Below are 22053 nucleotides of genomic sequence, written 5' to 3' on the forward strand. Positions count from 1 at the left end.
GCCTTTACAACATACATTTTCATCTCCTCCTTTTCTGGTGAACAACATCTAGGACTAACTTGAGTCTATCTACATTCTTATTTTCCTCATCACCTCAATAACTTATTTCATATGTTTACTGCCATTTGTATATTAGTTTAGCCTTGCTTTAAACATGATTTCTGCTTTTAGAACCTCTTATCTTGTTGTCTTCTGTGCTACCATTTAGAGAATAGTGACATCAGATAGATACTCTATTAGCAAATGCACGAGTTCAGGTCCATTAGTTTTGGTGGAGTTTCACCAATATAAAGTTGGTGTAATTAAAGAGACTATCAGACCCTAGATTTATGTAGAATTTTCTTTAACAAAATCTTTTCCAGAAAAGGTTTTTTTTTCAAAGTTGTCAGTATAAATATAAATACAGCATAGCTCCCCAACATTCTATCACTTAAATAATCCTATGCACAGCAAGTAGAATTATTTTTCCTACATCAATAAAACAAACTATCAACATACAATTTCCTAACAAACTTTTTAGAAGTGAAATCTTCTTAATGTTTGATATAGTTATGAACTTTCAGCTTACAAATTCCATCTTCAGTGGTTTCCTAGGTTACCAACACATATCCACCAACAGAAACTGCACAATGAAACAAAATAGCCTGCAGCATTTCCACTTTTTGGAATCCTTATGAATTATTTACATTCTCACAAATATATCAGTGTTAAAAATACGATAAACATTACACAAAACAGGTGGTGGTAGTAGGCTACAGCTTGAATCTACACCAGAGTCCTTTGTGAAGGAAGAGACTACATAATTATCCTGAGAAGACAGAGTGCCACAGAGATGGACAGCGTCATTACATTACCCTGGAAAGAACTTCTTCACACTCCCGATCAGGACTTTGGAACACTGAATTAGTGACAATCTATATAAAAAAAATAGAGATCTGGTTTAATGTCCATTGAAATAAATGAAGAGACTCCAATAGATATAAATGGGATTTGGATCAGGCTCTTGGTGCATTTGGATTATAATCATTTTTTGATAATCTTCAAATATGTTAAGGACTATTATAAAAAGGATGGTGATCGATTTTTCTCCATGTCCACTGAAGGTAAGACAAGAAGTAATCAGCTTAAATCTTCAACAAAGGAGATTTAGGTCAGATATTAGAAAACCTTTCTAACTATAAGGAAAGTTAAGCACTGGAATAGGCTTCCAAGGGAGGGTGTGCAGTCCCTATCATTGAAAGTTTTTAAGAATAAGTTAGACAAACAGCTGTTGGGGATGGAATAGGTATACTTGGTCCTGTCTCAGTGCAGGGAATTGGACTTGATAACCTCTCAAGGTTTCTTCTAGCCCTACATTTCTATGATTTCCAGTCATACATTTTCCATGCAGCGCTGTTAGGCACATTTCCAGAAAGATTCGCATACTCTATTTTTCCCTTTACAATTATGTAGCTTGAAGGTGTCCCATTTAAAACATTGGGTGAAAATGTACTTTTCTCACAAAGGAAAGCTGAACATTAAAGTTTGAACTGTGTTTTACATCTTCAAAGTACTGTGAGCTCTTATTCAAAATGACTAATACCTTATTCCATAAGTGATATTCACCAAGACTACTTGTGGTGTAAGATACTATTCGATGTGAGCAGAAGTATGATAATCTGCCCTTCAGCAAGTGCTCACGGTAATACCTCACCACCTATGTCTGCTGAGACAAAACTCCTACAGAAAAGCCAGATTTTAGAATTGGACCAGATTTTACAACTGGCTCATTTCCATTTAAATACCTAAATAAGGGCCACATTTTCAAAACTGCTCAGCACACTGCCCTAGCCCTTGCAACACCAGCGATAAATACTCAGAAGTCTATATCCAGTGTGTTCAGCTCATCTCAAAAACAGCCCATTTATTTTGGTGGCTAAATGGGAACTGAGCAATTTTGAAAATCTGGCATGAGGTGTGTAGCTTGAGCCTTCTGAAAATTCTGGCCTTCATGTATTATGGTTAGCTCATATTGGAATGGCAATAGATTTTTGCAATATGGGATAATTAGGAAAAAAAAATACCGAGTACTCTTTAGCATTACAAGAAGAGTTGGCAATATCTGGGGGCAAAATAACTTATCTTTCCCATGTTTTATCAATCAGTCAGCTAGCAGCTACAACTCCTTGTAAACAAAACAAAAGATTGCACAGCCCTCCTCAGGATGACTTACATTGTAAGGTCTTTGGGGCAGAGATTGTCTTTTTGTTCTGTATTTGTACATCACCAAGCACAATGAGACCCTGGTTCATGACTGGGGCCCCTAGGTGCTATGATAATACAAATAACAAATATTAATAATGCCCAGTGCCACTCAAATGCAGAGCTGCTTCTACCACCTTCAGCCATTTCTGAGGGACAAACATGTCTCTCTGAAATGATAATAACATGAAAATTCATCATATATATCAACCACACAGGTCATTTAACTTCAGTTTCATCTAACTGGGTCCATTCTCCTGTTATTTTCCAATTGAAGCTCCATCTCTTACCATAACTGATTGATGATGCAATGCATTTAAAGAGTACTTGAAATGAAAATACCAGAGCAGGTTGCTAGGGCAATAGCACTATAGGTAATCATAAGAGGTGGATTCACATCCCAATCACCTCCAGTGCTAAGATAATATGGTGGGTCTGATGATGATTTAAATGACTTGAATACACATTAGCCTCCCCCTCTGTCTGCCAGTTGTCTAGGGCTCCATGTAAGGTAACCACTGAGGAGATCCCTAAAGTACTGTAAAAAAGAAATTGCATTTACACAAGTATCAGAGGGGTAGCCGTGTTAGTCTGGATCTGTAAAAGCAACAAAGAATCCTGTGGCACCTTATAGACTAACAGACGTTCTGCAGCATGAGCTTTCGTGGGTGAATACCCACTTCTTCAGATGCAAGACTTGCATCTGAAGAAGTGGGTATTCACCCACGAAAGCTCATGCTGCAGAACGTCTGTTAGTCTATAAGGTGCCACAGGATTCTTTGTTGCTTTTACATTTACACAAGTTATATTAAAATAGCTTAAGCAGTTTGAATCTTTAATATATATTGTTTTCATTATACATGTGTATATAGGGAATCAGGTATTTTCCCCAAGCTGTAGGTTGATCAGTTGTATTTGACCACCTCTTATAAGCGGGCTGTAATTCAGAATACACTCAGAGTAGATTCATTGAGTAAGAAAGGGCTAATTTTATAGTCATTTTTCTGACTATAGTGACTATTTAATCACTGTGGTTTACATCTAGGTAGTGGCTAATACAAAAAAAGAAGTGAATATTTCATCAGGCCAATTGCATTAATATTCTTTTCTTCAACCACTAGATTTCAGACACCATGAACTTCCCTGCCTATCTTTGACATAATGAAGCTGATATGCACACACTTGCCCAAAATAATAGCTTTACATCATGAAAAATACTTGCATAATATTTGAGATAATTTTCAATATACCAGTCCCACTTCCATTTGACACACACACAGTTGATAGGAATTAGAAAATAAACTAAACTTTAAATGTGATTTTGACTTTAAATTTCAAGTTTTTACATGAAACTTTGTGTGTTGCCAGGGTTTGGAATATTTTAAATTCTGTCAGTGTTCAAAAGGGGCATTTGGCACCTTTTGACTATTATTTGTAAGTTGAATGAAAATCTATTTCTCACATTGTGTTTGAAATGTAACATGTCCACAAATTTTAATTTAAACAGTTATTTTAAATTGCTCCATCTCACTTTTACAAAAATCTATAGCTAGTAGTAAAAGAGACTCTTGTCTGTAGGATCCCTGCCTTATTTGCTGCAGAAGTTGGAAGGTCAGTAAATAATAATAAGTGGAGATACACCAATCTCCTAGACCTGGAAAGGACCTTGAAAGGTCATCAAGTCCAGCCCCCTGCCTTCAATAGCAGGACCATGTACAGATTTTTGCCCCAGATCCCTAAGTGGCCCCCTCAAGGCTTGGACTCACAACCCTGGGTTTAGCAGGCCAATGCTCAAATCACTGAGCTATCCCTCCCCCAGTAGTGAATGAGGCAGGGGACTGGAAGAAAAGGAAGGAGGATCTCATGATGAAAAATTAGATTCTATCCCTGTGTCTGCCACTTGTGATGCTAGTCAAGCCACTTACACATTTCACTGGTGGTCACTAATTGTGTGTTTCTCATTTTCTGGATATCCTGGAATCTGATTTCAAGAAGTGCTGACACACGCAGCTGCAACTGAACTTAATGGAAGTTGTACTTTGAACATAGAAAATGATATACAGTGCTAAGTACTCTGACTAGTATCAGGTCCCGCTCATCTCAACACCCAAAATTAAGAGAAACATTTTTTCCTTAATCTCTCTGTGCCTCAGCAACCCATCTGTAAAATAGGGATAAACCTACCACCTCACTTCACAGGGTGTTATGAAAGTAAATTAATTAATATTTGATGCTCTAATGATGAGGGCCATAGAAAAGCCTGTGAGGAAATTAATAATTCTCTGTTCAAAGCAGGATTTAAATAGTGTGCAGTAAATAAGGCCTGAGACCACATATTGAACAATGAAGAGAAAACAAAACATTGAATTGCTGCTTCTTTAGTGAGCACTGAATGAGGCTGGAGTCCTGTGGAAAAATCAGTACATGATAACATATTTAAAGTCTGTATCATAATGCAGTGCTTCCCAAAGCCGGTCCGCCGCTTGTTCAGGGAACCCCCCGGGCAGTCCGGGCCTGTTTGTTTACCTGCTGCGTCCGCAGGTTCGGCCAATCGCAGCTCCCACTGGCCGCGGTTCGCCGCTCCAGGCCAATGGGGGCTGCAGGAAGGGCGGCCAGCACATCCCTCGGACCACGCCACTTCCCGCAGTGAACCACGGCCAGTGGGAACCGCGATTGGCCAAACCTATGGACGTGGCAGGTAAACAAACAGGCCCGGACTGCCAGGGAGTTTCCCTGAACAAGCAGCGGACCGATTTTGAGAAGCACTGTCATGATGCATACACAGGAAGGGGCTGAATTAAGGTTGCACAGTCGACCTTAATTGTGTCATTTCCTAACTTTTGAGTGCCTGAGTTTAGAACCTTGACAATGTCCTTTTAGCATAGATTTATTTTTTCTTCTGTATAATATGTGTAAATAAAGCATTTTGACTATACCTAGATTCTTACAGAAAGGATAAGAAAATTTCGTCATTCTGGTATTCCAGACTTATGTGAATTTTAACCCAATATAGTCAAAATTGATCACTGTGGCAAAGTAGGTGTGTCTATGGAAATAAAGCCTGCTCATGAGGTCTTTTACTCCAATTTATCAACAGATGGCAGGAGAGACCTCATTCTGAGTGCTGGCTTACATCCTGAGGGGCACCAAGTGAGTCAGAGGTAGTTAAGACAAATTCAGATTTTGCAGATTATATCTTTCTGCACATGATTTATTTATTTGCTCTAGAGAATAGTAGGCTCTCAGATCATTCATTGTTTCAAACCTTTGCAATTTTATCAGGAGTCTCACAATATCTGTCCTTTTTATTAAAGCTCCAGCGTCTGAGGTCATGTTAAATATGAGAATCTCAGCTTTCTTTTTTTTTTTTTTTGGTGAGTTTCTAGCCCTCATGGTTGAGAATAAAATCTTGGAAACTTAAATGCTAAAAACTCAAAAACAAGAGGGCAAATAAAAAGAACCTGACATATATCATTGTTAAAAATCTCATCATTTTGAGGGGGAATAATTAATGATTTTTTAATGGTTGGGTTTGGCAGTGCTAGTAATTCTGTTCCTGATCCCAGCTGAAACTTGTAAATAAAAAGCAATGCAAAAATGGAATGAAATGAGGGAATTAATCATGCTATTGCAAAATTCCTCCCTCAGAGGAGTGGTGGGCTGAAATAACTAGCAAACATTCAACCGGGTCACTGAATATAACTTTACTAGTTCTGTGTGAAACTTGATAGATTTGATGTACAGTAGGAAATATTTCAGTTCCTGTGTTTTGCTTCAGTTGTTTGATTTAAATGAGCTGAAAGTCAGAATCTGTATATTTTTCCTGGTTTAGGATTTGATCTGGTTTGAAACCATGTCAAATAACCACATTTAATGTGATTTCAGCCAAAAACTAAAATTCAACACAGGTCCACTGGAAACACACTCAATTTCATCTACAGTTTGGCAAATGTCTTTTAATTTGTAACAGCACAAGCTGAGTTTTGCTGGAATTTGGATTTTACTATAAAAATCTTTCCTAATCATGGTGCCAAGAAATCTCCTATTGAGTTTTTAAAAATAGGAGAAAATATGGTAGCAGGATAAAGGCAACAAGGGAAAAAATAAGAGGAATTTATGTCATGGGATGATAAGTCTACAAGAAGCCAAAAAACCAAGGTATTATTCACTCCATTCCACCATACCCTCTCTAAACATACTCTCTTCCAAATAGTCATTTTTATTACTAGTTGTTGCCCTACTCTCTTCTCACCCTTATTTTAAAATGACCCTTTGATTGAAAAAGCCTACGATGAAAGGCCAAATTGAGGCTCCCTTTAGGAAAAATGGATGGCTGTGGTACATATAACTTGCTTACCATCATGCATCATTTGATGTATCAGATCAGTGCTTAAGTATGAAAGAATCTTCTACTGGAATCTGTATTCTCCATGGAATGGAGCAATGAGTCTAAGGAATGACCTTCTGGCTATCACTTTGTGATTTGGATGCTTGTTCACAACTACAGTAACAATCTCTTTTCTCATCAATCCTCAAGGGTAGTGTATATCCATTACCTCCTAATATCTTAACAGGTCTCTGTCATGTACTTTTAAAGATACTGTAATTTCTGTATGGTGTTTGTTTTATTGTTAGCAATACCTTCCTAGACTCTAGAAAATAAAACTCCCTTCCTATCAATTTTGTTTTGTTCTATTTGACAAATAATAAGTAACCACCCTATCATATATTTATAAATAAACTGGCACAAACTAACATAGGTATATATCATTTGTATAGTATTTAAACACCCTTTGCTGGTCTACACTTTACTATTCACAATAGGTGCTTTATAAACACTATTTTTTGTGAATTATTTTCTGACTTCTTGGCAACAGAGCAGTAGACTTAAAAATATTGATCTCTCATCATATTACAAAAATGCTAAAATGGCTAATGTTTTAGGCCTAAACTCCTTTTTAATATTCACCTTTTCAGCAAACCAAAATACAAAATACTTTTTTGTGGCTATTTAATATAAATTGAAGGACATGTTAATAGGAGTAAGTGATGTAACTATTTGGCTCATATTTTTAAAAGTTCACTGTCAGCAGTGTCATATGCAAAATCTCTGATGTTTTCACAAGGCAGAAAATTAGTAGCCACACTTTGAACCTGGATAAAGCCTTGATCCTCCACCACTGAATTCAATTGGAGATTTGACATGGGAACAGGACTATGCCCTAAATTATTTGCTTTGTAAACATGTTGCATTCACATTCACACCCTTTTATATCTACCTAAATATATTTTCTTCATTATTAGCTAAGTGTTTGATCCAGAACTCAATGAATTAAATGGGCCTTGGAACAGGCCGTAAATACTCAGTTCTTCCTAAATTCTTATTTAATCCATAGACAAATCCTTAGATCCTCAGTCAAACACATATTAGCTTCAGTTGGAGTAAAGACTGAATAAACTCTAGGGTCTAGATTCCCAGCTGGTGTAAATCAGTCAAGTCAATGGAGCTATGCTGACTAACAGTTTTTGATTTGGCCTATTTGCTTTTTGTCAGACTAAGTGCTTGTCTTCACTGCCAGGGAGACTGACACTGCTGCAATTGATGCAGGGGTGTTGATTTAACAGATGTAGTAAAGACCTGCTAAATCAGCGGCAGAGCGCTCTCCCGTCAACACTGGTACTCCACCTCTCTGAGAAGAGTAAAGTAAGTCGATCGCAGCACAGTGAAGACACTGGGGAAAGTTAACCTAAGTTATTCACGTAGCTGGAGTGTCATAACTTAGGTCAACTTACCCTGGTAGTGAAGACAAGCCCTAATTCTACAGCTTTCCACCTTTTTTGTTGCATAAGAAATGAGGAATCACTCAGCTTTCAGATACTTGATGGTATATTGTGGTGAATTCAAATGGAATTTAGCTGATGACTACTTCCTCCTGGTTCATGCCGTGGTAACATTCTAATGACTATAAAAAATTGGAGTCACTAAGTCTATGAAATCTTATTGCTTAAGATTTAGTTAATGAAGCAAAACACATCTATTTCCTAATAATTATTTGAGTTAATGTGTGGCCAACATTTTCAAATGTTGGTATGTACATACTATCTGAAGAATTTTTAGTGCATATATTCCTCTCTGCCAGGCAGTGTGCAAGAAACCCAGGAAGAGCTAGCACAGGGCTGGGTGGAAGGAAAACACAGGTATGCAGAGGCTTCACCCCTATTGCATAGCATCTGTCAGATTCTCTGCAAGCATTACTTGGAAGCTCAACATCTCCAGAGGAAAAGGGGAGGAGTCAGGGGACATTCTCATAATGTGGCATAGTCCCTCCTGAAAGCAGCACTAATAATAACAAGTGAATAAGTCTTTCATTTTCTATCAAATAGAACAATCTAAGCTGGTGGCCACCCATGACTATCATGACCACAGAGACATGAAACTTATGCAAATACACCAATCTTTATACTTTGTCCTCCACCCTGCCCCAATTTGTCTGTTTATCCACTGCCTCTTGCATGTGGCCATAATCCTAGATTTTTGCTTTTAAGGGCAGTGTCTGTTGTTCATTTGTACAGCAGCTATCACAATGGAGCCTCAATCTCTGACTGGGACTGCGAGGCACTACCATAGTCTAAATGAATAGTAGATATAACTTAGCTATACCATATTACTTTAAAAGAAGCATAAAACCCATTCATTTTCTCTTTTCTATAAAGTATAAATACTGGATTAACATCAGCCACTGCCTGAAGTTATGGTCAGTAACCTGATACTGAAATCAAGTAACAGCATTTTATAGTGATGAAAACTTGTTTAAAACATAAACAAAATATAATTATTTCACCTTGGTATTTTTCTTTATGTACATCATTATATTTATCAATACACTGTACGAGAATATATGTATTTTCATGACTGCTGTACCCATTGTGCTTTATTGACAGGCCTGCAGTTACATGTATTTTTCTTTCAATTTAAGTTTAGAGATTTTGTTTTGATTAAAGATGAAATATTTGTCACATGATCAAAATATTGTTCTTGGCAATATTCCCTCACAGTTACTCTGTACTGGTATCAAGTTCTGCTCTGTTACTCTTGTGCTGGTCCAGTGAGATAAGTGGAATTGCCTCAGTATCATGCACTGCAGAATTTATCTCTGTATGGGTTGGCTGTGGAGTATAATTATCCAATAGTTCAGAAGCATCATTATTATTCTTACTATGCCTTATTATTTGTATTCCAATAGCACCCAAAGACCCAGGAAAGATCAGTGTCCCATTGTACTACATACTGTATCAGTGCATAGGAAGACCCAGTCCTTGTCCTGAAAAATGTACCATGTAATTTGAAACAAGGTATAAATGGGTGTAAAAAAAAAATGGAAGGCAATTTGTGTGGGAAGGAGGAGAAGGGTAATGACAGTAAGATCACATAGTAGAGGCAAGCTATTGCACAATTAGATTTTCCTTATCCTGGCTGCTGCTCAGCGGACCCATCATCAGTTAGCTGATTTCATTTAGGCATAAGAGCTGATGTGACTATGGAGAAATACCACTTCTGTAAAGGGGAAAGATGGGGGGATTGTTTTGCATTATATGTGGCTGTAGTTGTAGCATGCAATGGTAGTACTTTATTTGCTATGCACCTGAAGGGCAGATCAGTTTAAAGGGCCTGTTTGCTCACATCAAATAACAACTACTCAGTAGTTACAGGGTTACATAGTTCATGCCAGGCAATGACACAAATTACATATGCCATAAATGTTTCTTTTGTAGTCATTAAATAACACTCAGAAAATTCCTTGTAACTTACAGTTCTTTAGTTGTAATGATATCACTGTCATTTACAAGACAGAAAACTAGTATGTAATTACCCTGTCATTGCATAATATTTACCATTCAACATAATCCTTTTGTCATTGCAGAGTTCTCCACTGGGATTCGGGGTTATGAGGTATCAACAGCTCCTTGTCTTGTCAGCACTGAGGTTGTCTGCTATTACCTTTTATCCACAAGGTAATCTATCCTCATTGTTAATGGAATTGCAGCAATTAGCAGAGTTGTTGCAGTCAGCATTGGTTGATCTTTTGTGGGTCATATTTGGCAGAATTGCAGTCCTCAGACTTCTGGTGAAAAGGATCTGGTCTCCAGAGTTTTCTTTTCTCTTGTAGTGATGAAGCATCTTCCACCATACCCCACAGCAGTACTGCTGCACACGGAAGTGTAGTATGGTGCTTAATTACAAAGTGTCATAAATTCATATGCCATTTGTAACTTTAATAGTAAGTCATCAGTGAGATTTGTTCTGCCAGCACTAGAGCTGTAGAACACTGAAAGCAGAATTTCACAAGTTAATGGCCTGCCCTTTTCTGACAGCACACCAGGCTTTCACACTATTAACTAGCACTCTGCTTCACTCAACCACTGAACTGTTGACAAGAGCACTTTAGCAAGTCTGAACAGCAGAAAACATCAAGTAAATCAAAAGCCTGTTTGGAACGAGACAGAAAAATATGGAGGGAAATATGAATAAAAGAAAAAGTAATTAAGTAAACAAAAGCAGGGAATTTTATATGATTTGGTTTGATAATTTTATCAGTCCTATTTTTAACAACATGTTGAAATGGACTGGTATAACAAAGTATGCAATATTTAAATATTGCATACACATTTTGTAAAACAATTCAAAAGCTAAATTGATTTTTCCCTAAATACACATAAGCAGAAAAGTATATTAGTCTGATAGTCCTGGATTGTTTTTTCACTTATTTCAGAAGTAGTATACTAAGTGCATAAGACAGTACTTATTTCCATGTAATATATTAGTAAAAAATAAAGAAACTCAGAAAATTCCCTTGTGAGATATCTAAATTTTACAAAAATGTCTGCCATGGAAATACTGATCTCTATGGGATTTCCGGGAAGATATTGGACATTTTTATATTTTTCAGTGCTCTTCACTAAAATAAGATAACCTACTTGCACGCATTAATGAAAATATTTCTATTTAAAAACACAACAGCCAACTAACTCATTTTCTTGCAGATCCTTTGTTTAGTTAATTTTTGCTGCTAACAATTTGCTCCTCTATGGTATGGAGCATCAGTGAGCAAATATGGCCAAATATTTTCCTAGGAAAATCCCTGTAAGTAAATGAATGCTGGTACCTGAACTCCAGAACACTCAGCAGCCTCTGAAGATGTTGCCAAATAGACAGACAATCAAACATATATGGGATTTTAACAGGCCCAACTAAAGATCAGAAGTAGCATCTAGGAAGAGGTTTGTAAAACAAATCAATGTATCTAACTCAGTGGAGAGTAGCATATGAATATATACCAACAATTAACTCACATATATTGCAGTTGTTGATTATTCAGCCTCAATATTATCTGAGCAAAAATTATATTGCATCCCATTTAGAATCCGAGTGTGTCATAGTTTCTCTGCACTCTTATTAATCAGAATTTCATGTTGTCTGGAACCTGATGTTGGAGAGATTGCATATGACTTCAGTTAGAGTCCCATGTTTACATTGGAGAGAACTTGGCCGGATAAGTAAGTTTGAGGTCCTGACATTCTGTGGCTGGACTCACTTTATATAACTGTGTTGTGTACTTCACTGTAGCAAGACAAGGAATGCTGTGCTAAGCATTACTCCACTAAAAGGTGCTACTGGTATAGTTCATATCTCTAGTTATCTAAAGAATTACAAAGCACTTGGTGGCTTGAAGGAGAGAATATTATATTCACAGGAAATCTCAATGCTGCCACATTTTACCATCAACAAAGAATGTTTGAGAAACCTTCAAAATTACAAAGGGAAAAAAAACCATTAAAAAAAATTAAAAATACAAAAAGGTAATATGATAAATATTAAAGTGAGTTGTTATCTCACTGGCAATATAAGCCTAGGGGTCACAGGAACAATCACAAAACTAAACTAGCATTATGACTAAAGATTCGATGACTGTTAATGATACAGACCTCCTGTGTGATTTAAATACTTCATGCACATTTTTAGAGTCAAGTCACAGCAAGACAGATGCCAGAGAGATTGGAAAATGAGATGGGATGTAGGTGGGTAATAAGAGACAGAAGTGACAGAACAGCCCAAGGATAAAAAAAATAGCAGTTTAGCTGTCACTCAATGTTTCCTGTAAGATATTAACAAACTCACAGAGATGATTACTTTCTAAGAGTTTTCTACTTGTCTCATTTGCCTCAATTAAGTGGCTCTGAAAAGAATTCACACTATTAAATTTAAAGAAAAATCCTACTTCTTAATATTCTTTCTGGTTGTTCTCTCATAGAAATAAAATATTTATGCCCTGCGTAAAGGTCCACTCTTTACCTGTCGGGCAGCATCTCTCACTTACTCCTTAAAACGATGACACAAAATATCTAAACAAAGAAATGAGAGGATTATTAATGACAGTGAGCAACTTAAAATCTAGTTTTGGCTTCGCAGCTTTTGAGGAAGTGGGGGCTTAGTATACACATGCAGACAATTTTACTGTCATAAAAAACAAAGAGAATCTTTAGTGATGTAAAGGTATCAGATATACTAACATTTAATAAGAATTTACAGGTAACTTTAGGGAGAAGGTAAAGTTGATTTAAAAAAAATATATTTTATCTTCATAATGGAGGGGACACAAGCTAAACAGATCCTGGCTTTTTCTTTAAAAATACTAGGACACTCCATGAGTCATTTTTACATCGACAGTGCAAGATGTGTTAATTCTCTAAATAAACTTGTGAGTTACACATTCAGAGCTGTAGAAAATCAACTTCAAAAATTGAAGAAAAGGATTACATATTATAGAAGTCAGTACAGATCCTTTGCTGGATTTACACCAGTGTAACTGAGAACAGATGTGGTCTGAAGCTTTGTTATTTTCTTTTGAAAATGAATCCCTTACTATGTATAGTACTGCCTTGCTGAAAGCAGCAAACCCATTTAATGATATGACATGAACTAGAAGACAAGGAATGAGTTTGATAAAGTTTATATTGTCTGGTTTAGATAAAATATGAAATCCCATAAGCCCAGCTGTTTGTTTATATCAGTGCTGGGATATGTGAGCTTATATTAGTCTGTTTGCATAGGAGTTACTTTCTAATTCTGTTACAAAAAAACACAGGTATTTTTCCTTGATGTATTACAATAGTTGATGTTGTAGGTGAAGATAAACAAATGTTTTGAATTTTTTAGAAATGTTACTTATCATTGATGTAATTCTTTTCGATTTTAGGGGTGGGATTCTTCTCCCTCACTCCTTCCCCTTGATCTGTTGGTGAAGGGGACTGTGCATTAAGATCTCACCCTCACATGTGGAGGCCAGTTGCCTCTGTTGGCTTGCTTCACCATTTTCTGTGCCCCTCTCTCGAAGGTGCTCAGTGAGTCCAGGCTTCAAGCTGGGAGAAAGGGCAGAAACTGGCGCCTTCCTCAGGTACCTAAAAGCTTTTGTCCTGGTGCATGCTTTAATTCTAATCAAGGAAAACACTTAGGGGTTATTTTATTACCATTAATAATAAAGATACCCCAAAGATAAGCTTTGTTTTCTCAACAAAAACCTAGATTTCAGTTTATGATCTACTGACTTAAAATGAAACTCCAGAAACTTATTGTTTTATAGCATCCCTTTGTTATTATTCAAGATTTGTCCCTCTTTAATTTGAGTAGTTCAGTGCTCTGAAAATAAAACAATAAATATTCAAAAAATAGTTTTGAAGATTATGCATCGGAATATGAAGTAAGAAAAGACCACATTTCTATTACGATTTTAGTTAGTGATATTCTTATTCGCATAAGCCCAGAATAAAAACTTAATTTTTAAATATCTTTCATTTTTCACTCCATTTAACAATTTCTCACATTGTTTTTGGGGCAGTGTGCTGAATTAATGTTAGAACATTTGCATTTTCCTATAACTAACCCTATGTATTGTTAAGTAGAGCAAGTAAGGCAAACAGGTTTTTTTTTAATCTTTTTTTTAAAATTAAAAAACAGAAAATCAGGTTATTTTATTAATCATTTGATTATACACCTTTCATTGCACTTGTTATACTTTTGTTACTGAACTTTGAGGAAATAATTCCTAGCCTACAAGTAATATGCATCTTCTCAGCAACCACAGTGAATGGATTATTTTGAAATATTACTTTTTAGGTATAATATTTTCTTTCTTAAGTCCTTTAAAAAGGACATTCCATTTGTATTAATTTGACCCATTATTGGGAAAAGGAAACCTGGAAAAACAGTACCTGAAGGTGAGACAATTAAATTTTTGCAATACATGCTTTTACTATTAATCCATAGATTCTTATGTATGGCCAGAAGGGACCATTATGATCATCTAGTCTGCACTCCTGTACAACACAAGCCATAGGGCTTCCCCAACTCCCCAATTCCTAGATCATATATTTTAGAAAAACGCCCAATTTTAAAATTGTCAGTGATGGAGAATCCACAACCACCATTGGAAACTTGTTCCAATGGTTAATTAGTCTAACCAATAAAAATGTATGCCTTATTTCCAGTCTGAATTTGTCTAGCTTCAACTTCCAGCCATTGGATAGTTTTATACCTTACTTTGCTAGATTGAGGAGCCCATTCTTAAATATTTTTCCCAAATAGGTGCTTACGGACAGTAATCAAGTCATCCCTTAATTTTCTCTTTGGTAAGCTAAATAGATTGAGCTTCTTGAGTCTACCACTATAAGGCATGTTTCTAACCCTTTAATCATTCTTGTGGCTCTCTTTTGAACCCTCTCCAATTTATCAGCACCCTTCTTGAATTGAGGGTATCAGACCTTGACACAGTATTCCAACAGTAGTGGAACCAGTGCCAAATATAGAAGGAAAATAACCTCTGCACTTCGTACTCAAAATTCCCATTTGTGCATCTCAGTTTGCATTAGCTCTTTTGGCCACAGTATCACAATGGGAGTTCATATTCAGCTGCTTATCCACTACAACCCCCAAATCTTTTTCAGAGTTACTGCTTCCCAATATAGAATCCCCCATCCTGTAAGTGTGGCCTACATTTTTTTTGTTCCTAGATGTATACATTTATACTTAGCTGTATTAAAAACACACATAGTTTGCTTTGCACCTATTTACCAGCACTCAAGATTGCTCTGAATGAGTTACCTATCCTCTTCATATTTACCGCTCACCCAGTTTTAATGCCATCTGAAATATTTATCAGTGGAGGTATCTTCCAGGTCATTGAGAAAAAAATGTTAGATAGCATTCCTGTAAGACCCCACTGGAAACCAACCCACTTGATGACAGTTCCTCATTTACAGTTACATTTTGTGACCTATCAAATAGGCATCTTTTAATCCATTTAAAGTGTGGTATGTTAATGTTATATCATTCTAGTTTTTTAAATCAAAATGTCATATGGTACCAGGTCAAATGCCTTATAGAAGTCTGAGTATATTATCCAACACAATTACCTTTATCACGCACTTATAATCTCATCAAAGAAGGTATCACGTTAGTTTCAAAAGAACTATTTTCCATAAACCTGTGGTGCTTTGCATAAAGTACATAAATATCATTTAGTTCTTTGTTAATTGAGTCCTGTATCAGCTACCCCATTATCTTTTCCAGGATCAAAGTCAGGCTGACAGGCCTATAGTTTCCCAGGTCATCCCATTTACCCTATTTAAAAATTGGCAAGACAGTAGCTTTCTTACAGTCTTCTGGAACTTCTCCAGTGCTCTAATATTTATTGAAAATCAACATTAATGGTCCAGCAAGGTCCTCAGCCAGCTCTTTTAAAACTCTTGCATGCAAGTTAATTTGACCTATGATTTAAAAATGTCTGACTTTGGTAGCTTCTTCTTAATATGCTCTAGAGATAGTAGTGGAATGGAAAGAGTGTTATCATTATATGATGAATCTATATCCTCCGTTTTCCCCCCATCTACAGAACAGAAATATGTATTCTGAGTTATTGATAATTCTACTATTTCCTTCAAGTACTGGATCAATATCATAGTCAGGATATTTTTGTTCCTAATATATTTTAAAAAACCCTCCTTCTTATTGTCCTTAACTGTACTGGCCATAGATTTCTCCTTGTGTCCCTTGATTTCCCATATCAATTTTCTAACTTCTGATTTATATTCATTACTGTCAACTTTCTCCATTGTGCGATTGTGGCTTTTGGGGAATCTAGTAAGGAGTTCTTAAAGATCCACAATTATTACTATTCACATTTTTCTGATTAAATTCTTCTTCTCAGCGGATTTGTCTCATAATTGTTTTCAGCATTATGAAATTGGCCCAATTAAAGCACCATATATATATGAAGACTAAAATTCTGACTAGCAATATATATATATATATATATATATATATATATATATATATATATATATATATATAGTCATTATCACTTGTACCTAAGCTACATTATTTTTTATTTCTTTGATCAGTTCTTCTTTTTCTGTTACGACAAGGTTTAATATATATTTCTCCTATGCTGTTTGCTTAACTTTTTGACTTAGGAAATTGTCATCTGTTTAGAAATCCCAAGGATGTTTTAGTACTGGCAACATGAGATCTCCAATATATGTGATTCAAATTAAAGTTTCCCATGATCATGCTTTTTTTTTTCTTTGCTACTCATTATAGATAGGTGCATAAGGATCTGGTCATACTGTTGCCTAGTGTGATTTGGTGGTCTGTAGAAGACCTATCTTGTATCATTTTGTGCTTTATCTGTTAGGACATTGGTATGTCCTAACATGATAATTAGGCATTCATAATAATTTTCTTCCAAGTTATCAGTGACTTGGAAATATATAATGCCATTTTTGACACAGAGTGCCACTGCCACTCCCCTTTTGCCCGCTTGATCCTTCCTAAATAGGTTAAAACCATAGATTTTAACATTCTAATTGTGTGAATCATCCCACCAGATTTGAGTAATACCAACTAGATCAAGTTTATTCTCATGAATGAGTAATTCTAATTCTTCTTGTTTATTTTGAAATCTCCTACCATTGGCATATAGGCAATTAAAGAACTTTTTCTCTTTATGTCCTTTGATTCCTTGATTAATTTTGTTCTCAAAATCTTGATTTTTGTGCTGAGTGCTCATATCTTCCCTCTTTTTACCTTCCCCTTTTCCTATTAGTTTAACACACTCCTAACTACTCTAGCCAGCTTGTTCCTGAGGGGATTGGTTCCCCTTCTACTGAGATGGAGATCATTCAAATGATAAAGTCCTCTCTCCCCATTGAAGGTGGACCAATGTTCCACAAAACAAAAACCTTCCACTCTACCCCACTAACCTGGCCAGCAATTCACTTCCAGAATCTTGTGCCTTCCTTTTCTCATGGGGCCAGGAAGAATTTCAGAGAAGATGGCTTGGATGTTCTTCTTCAGTACAATTCCATGTGCACTGAAGTAATCTACTATCTGTAACATGTCCCATGATGCAGTGTCATTTGTGCTGATATGAACCATCACAAGTTGATCCTTGTCTGTTGAGTTCAGAAGCTTATCCAATCTTAGAGTGACATCTTGTGTTTTGGCTCTGGGAAAGCAGCACACCATTCTGTTGTCTGTCCGTCCCTTGCAGAATGTTCTTTTGACTCTTCTGAGCATTGAATCTCCTACAAGGATCATCTCTGTACCCTAAACAATTGGAAAACTCTTTGCAAGTAATAATAACTTTCATACAGGTTGGCCGAGCTGCCATCCACATGTATGTCCTGTACATGTCTCCATTCCCTTGGGGGTGCTGGATCTTGAGAGGTATCTGCCTTAGTTTCCATGTTGGTGTCAATTTGAACTTTCTCCTGCTTCTCTTATCTCTGCTGGCCACTGTCTTCCTATCCTGGATTAAGAGGAATTTGTGGTATTTTTTGGGAGCAGAACATTTCCCAGAAAGATAGAAAGGAAACATTTTCTGAAACTGTGTGATCTATGGGACAGGTTCTGTATCTTGCTATTTGTATGGATAATACATAGGAAAATGGGGATTATGCCATGATACAAATTGCAATAACAGATGAAGTAGTCTGGAAAACAGACACAATTATAGTGAAACAGATGTATCATCATAACATTACAGGATTATAAATGAAAATGGAGAATATTCCAGGAGACAACAGCACTTGAAATGTACGATAGAGAATGCCGGCGACCTTTAAAGTTTGCCACAAGGTGCTGAATGAACAATTAAATTACTGTGATGTTGAGCCCAGATTTTACTTACATTCAAAACCTAGTACTTCAATTTAATAAAATACTAAATCCACTGTCCTATTAATAGTGAACAAGAAACTGCCAAAGTGGGACTAAGAAAAGCAGTCAGAGAAAGAGAATTCTTAACATATAGGAGACACAGCTGGACTGGTAGTTAGTTTTTATAAATCAGACAACTGTTTATATAACAAACCAAGAGAAATAGGGAGAGCAGTCTTTTATTTTCATTTCCTTATGCAGAGATGAACAGTGTATGTATCTAGATGAGTAAACTGTGATGTCCATTTTTACTCATTTTCAGGGGGAAATAAGCATGGCTCTAATTCAGCAGGCCATCCCTATTCATAACCATGTACTTAAGTATAGGCTTGTGTTTAAGTCCAAATTCAATGGACATGCTTTTAAGCACATGCTTAAATGATTTTTGGAGTTGGGGCTTAGATGGCTAAATATGATACTGGAACATTGACTTGTCTCAGGATCATATATTCTTTATTCTTTGTGGTATGAATTCTATTATGAATACTAACAAATGAAAGGAAGTTTCACTTTAAGGGTTAGTTTAATGGCAAAAAGTTATTTGTAGAGATAAAATACAATATATAACTCAATCATAGATGAAGAGGATAATTAATCTCTTTTCCCCTGGTTGTTGCATTATTATTGTTTACTTACCTTTCTTTCTTTCTTTCTTTCATGTAATTCAGTTGCTCAGCATTTGTCCAATAACAGATGTTATAACCAGTTGTTGAAGCATGATTAATACAAGTTTTCAGTTATTGTATTGTTAACATCATAGAAGATGTACTGTAGGGAGATATGTTTTAGCCACATATCAGTATTCTATAAAAAACAGTTGTGTGAATAGTCAAAATACTAGTATTTTAATTTTCAGATTATACAAAGTGCAACAGAGCTTAAAAAGCAGTTAGGCTATGTCTACACAGCAGTTGAGTGGTATAATTCCAAGCTTAGCTAGACGTACATGTGTTAGCTCTACCTGAGCTAGTGCCTAAAAATAGCAGTGTGGCTTTGGTGATATGAGTGGCGGCTCAAGCTAGCTCCTTTAATATGGAACCTGGGAGCTAAGCGGGATTGAGACAATCCAATTCAATTAACAGTAGGATATCAAGGGAGGAAAACTAACTTTTGTAGTGTATCCTACTGTTAATTGAATTGTCCCATTAGACTGGCCTCACACTTGGTAAGGCAACTCCCATCTTTCATGTATTTATACCTGCACCTGTATTTTCCACTCCATGCATCTGATGAAGTGGGTTTTAGCCCACAAAAGCTTATGCTCAAATAAATGTGTTAGTCTCTAAGGTACTCCTTTTTGTTTAGGCCATAGAGAGAGATTCGAGTCAAAGATAACTCTCAGGTTATGGACCTGAGAAATGGACAAAATAGCCATATTGTTCACAGTGACTGAAAAAAGTGGTTGGTGGGAAGGCCTGGGGGGGGATTAAAATCTCTGTTTTCATAGATTCCTAGATTCCAAGGCCAAAAGGTGCCATTGTGATCATCTAGTTTGACCATCTGTATAACACAAGCCAAAGAACTTCCCCAAAATAATTTCTTATGAACTACAGCATATCCTCTAGCCTCATTGAGCTTGAGCTGATGGCTAGATATCCATGAGGAAATAGCAAAGAGAAATAACAAAGTTTTAGTTTGCACAGGAGACAGATCTTGAGTAGATCTGTCAGTTATCAATATAAAGATGGGGACCATGGACAGAGGCTTGTGTTTCTATCTGGGAGGGGACAAACAAAAATACAATAGTATATAACATGGAGAGGATTTAATTCTAAACCAGTTGTAACTTCAAAACTATTTCTTGCAATTATATTAAATCTACAGAAAAAAAAATTCTACTACATTCTAATAGTAACATTCTAACAGCTGACAATACCTAGGTTGGAGGAGGGCTGAAAATTACAATTATAATTAAATTCTGGTTACAGTCTTAATTATGGTGAGATGAATGTTACTTCATAATAGTGATTATATTCATTTCCTTGTCATTTTTTAAAAAGTAATGGAAATCCCTGTCCTGTTGGTGGGTTTCAGAGCCCAGGCTCCAGCCCAAGTAAGAACATCTACACTGGTACTTTTATCCCGGTAATGTGAGTGACCATAAGCCTGAGTCAGCTGACCTGGCATCTAAAACTTTCTATCATGGGCTTTATTTATTTAATTATTGCAATGTAGTTATACTCCAAGGGACTGATAATCGACCACATCCCAGATTAAATTATGTCAATAGTTAATTTCTCTTTGACGGAGGCCATTTACCATGCTAGCACCTCCTGCTGATTCTCTTGCAGATCGGCTCCAGAGGTCACTATGCTGATATGCGGTGGAGTCTCATCTGTTGTCACATCTGTTCTTGGACCCATGTCACTCCAAGGATGGCAGAGTCCTCTTCGGAACACAGCCTTCCTGCTGTGCTGCACTCTGTGGTCCCCATTTCCGGAAGACAGTATCACAGTCCGATGGTCCAGCCACTTCTTCAGTGTTGAGTGGTGGTGGGGATGACAAAGGCCCACCCATTATTCTGGGTCCCGGCCCTTGTAAATAGCAGCCACGTGCTGCATCCCCTCCAACATCTCAGTCTACTTCTCTGGGCCACAACCCTGAAGCCCCAGCACTGTTTCTACCCTTATCTCCTGGCCTCAGCATGCCAGTCTTAGCAGTCAGCCAGGAGCTCTCTTGTTCTCACTCCCCTGATCCTGCCCAGCAGTGCTCTTTCAAAGGTGCAAGTATTCTTCCTCCTGCAAGGTAGCCAGTCCTCTCTCCCTGAGCACCAGGGAGCAACTGAAGCTGCTCTACTGTGCAGCCCTTATTATATGGGCCTCCCGGCCCTGATTGGCTGCTCCTCGCAGCCCCTCTCTAATTGTCTGCCTCCTGCACAGCCTCCCTAGTGTTCTATTTCCCCTTATGTGCCAGTGTGGGGTAGACACCCCATCATATTCCCTTACAGTTAAAACAATTGCACCTTAATTCTAGTCTCAATTGTATTGCTTTGATTTCCAGCCGTTGCATTTTATTATGTCTTTGAGTGCTGAATTAAAGAGCCATCCCTTGGATTAAATAAATAGACTGAGCTTCTTTAGTCTCTCACTGTATGGCATGTTCTCTGGACTTTGAAGCATTCCTGTAGTTCTTTTCTGAACCCTTTCTAATTTGTTAAATCCTTAGTCAAATGCTTTCTTTCTCATATATATATATATATAAACCAAACAACCACCCCTGGATCTCTGAATTTGCCTTGACATTTCTCCAGCCTTTTGGTTTCAATCTCTCTAGAATAAGGACTGTTTTTTACTTATGTCCTGTTACTATTAAACTGAAAATAAAGACTCATTTTCTTTCTGTTCTAGAGTATATTTGGTGGACAGGCGATGCAGAGCCTGCCTCTGTCCAAGGCTTGCTGCATTATTTATTATTTATTGATACAGCATGGCCAGAGGGCAGCAGGAGAGTGTTAGCAGGGAGCCTTATTCCCTGCAAGGGGAGGAAGGTTTGCTATAGATTAACTAGAGCACCTGAAGCCAATTAGAGCACCTGAAGCC

General features: G+C 36.9%; 1 long non-coding RNA gene across 1 annotated transcript in view; it reads right to left on the reverse strand.

The window, feature by feature from the left end:
- Window positions 1–747: 747 nt before the first annotated feature.
- Window positions 748–22053, reverse strand: part of LOC120406942 — a 45262-nt gene continuing 23956 nt past the window's right edge. The window contains exons 2-3 of the long non-coding RNA XR_005599675.1: window positions 12593–12642; window positions 748–914 (exon numbers count right to left, since the gene is read on the reverse strand). This is a non-coding gene — a long non-coding RNA (uncharacterized LOC120406942). The remainder of the gene's footprint in view (window positions 915–12592; window positions 12643–22053) is intronic.

Source organism: Mauremys reevesii, linkage group 5 (assembly GCF_016161935.1).
Source record: "Mauremys reevesii isolate NIE-2019 linkage group 5, ASM1616193v1, whole genome shotgun sequence".
Taxonomy (NCBI): Eukaryota; Metazoa; Chordata; order Testudines; family Geoemydidae; genus Mauremys; species Mauremys reevesii.